General features: G+C 38.3%; 1 protein-coding gene across 1 annotated transcript in view; it reads right to left on the bottom strand.

The window, feature by feature from the left end:
• Positions 1–1,202, bottom strand: part of LOC103480851 (type II inositol 3,4-bisphosphate 4-phosphatase-like) — a 27,014-nt gene that overhangs the window by 20,821 nt on the left and 4,991 nt on the right. The gene's annotated exons all lie outside the window — the stretch shown is intronic.

Genomic DNA, 1,202 nt, shown 5'->3' with positions numbered 1-1,202 from the left:
AAGGGGTGGAGGTTTTAATGTTTTTATCTTTTTTTAACCTATTTTTTTTAATTCTCTTTGTCTTTCTAACTGTTTATTCACCGTCACATGCTGTTTTTATCTTAATGATGTAAAGCACTTTGAAATGCCCTGCTGCTGAAATGTGCTATACAAATAAAATGTGATTGATTGATAAAGGTCAATTTAAAGACGACGACTTCGATAAAAACTCAAGTTTAACTCGATCCTAATCAGGTTTTCACTCAATATGGGGATGAATTTCRKATTAGTTTGGATTTATCTGAATATTTTTACACACATCCAGAGCTGGGATTAATCACGATTAATCATTTCAGCTCTAATTCAATCACATTCATAACTTTACATGTCGGGTATTTTTCAGTGTTTTTGGCCTCCATGTTGTTTGTTTCCGCCGTGTAATGCCCTACCTGTCCAGCAGGGGAGCTGTCGTCTCTCGGAGGACATAAGCAGTCGGCGCAGGCCATCATCGCTCGCTGCATCTTCAGAACGTTTTGTTTTTAGGAGTTTAAAGGTAAAGAGCTAGAGTAACTAGAGCTGCTGGATGTAGAATAACAAACAGATAAATGGATCCWCCAGCTGCGAGTTGGAAAAATCATCTAAATTTGTCATTATTTTAAACATCATGTAGTAGAAAGCAGTTGTTCTGCTGCTGCTGCTGTTTGTTTTTGACTTAATTTTGATCCATTATGTTGGTTTATTTTCAGTTTCTGTTTGAGATTAAGAGATTAGGATCTAAAAGCCAAATAAAAACGGCTTCACAGCAGAAATGTGAAGCTGGAGCTCATTTCAGATTCCTGCTTCCTACCTGCACCATCAGTTTAACTGACAGTTTTACTGTTAAAGTCAAACAGCAGCGGAGCGACGGAGGAGTTAAAAGATTAATCCTTCAGATCAGAATCGGTAAAAATTAAAAACAAAGAAGAAGAAGAAGAAGAAGAAGTTTCCACAAATCCAGACAAAAACCAGAACGACTTCTGCTGAAAAATCAGCTGTTTCTCCTCCTCACTCGCTCACTTTTTCCTCCTCCTACCATTTCGTCGTAGCCGGAGGGATTAAAAAAAAAAAAACACGCCCCCCAGGTGCATCATGGGAAAATATTTGGAGATTAGAAAAAGTCCTGGCAGGAGAAACGGAGCTGAAAAACGGAAATGAACTCAGCTTGTTCTCCGATTTACACATCC

This window comes from Poecilia reticulata, linkage group LG18 (assembly GCF_000633615.1).
Source record: "Poecilia reticulata strain Guanapo linkage group LG18, Guppy_female_1.0+MT, whole genome shotgun sequence".
Taxonomy (NCBI): Eukaryota; Metazoa; Chordata; class Actinopteri; order Cyprinodontiformes; family Poeciliidae; genus Poecilia; species Poecilia reticulata.
Note: the sequence above shows the minus strand (reverse complement) of the source record. Positions and strands in the feature narration are given on the sequence as shown.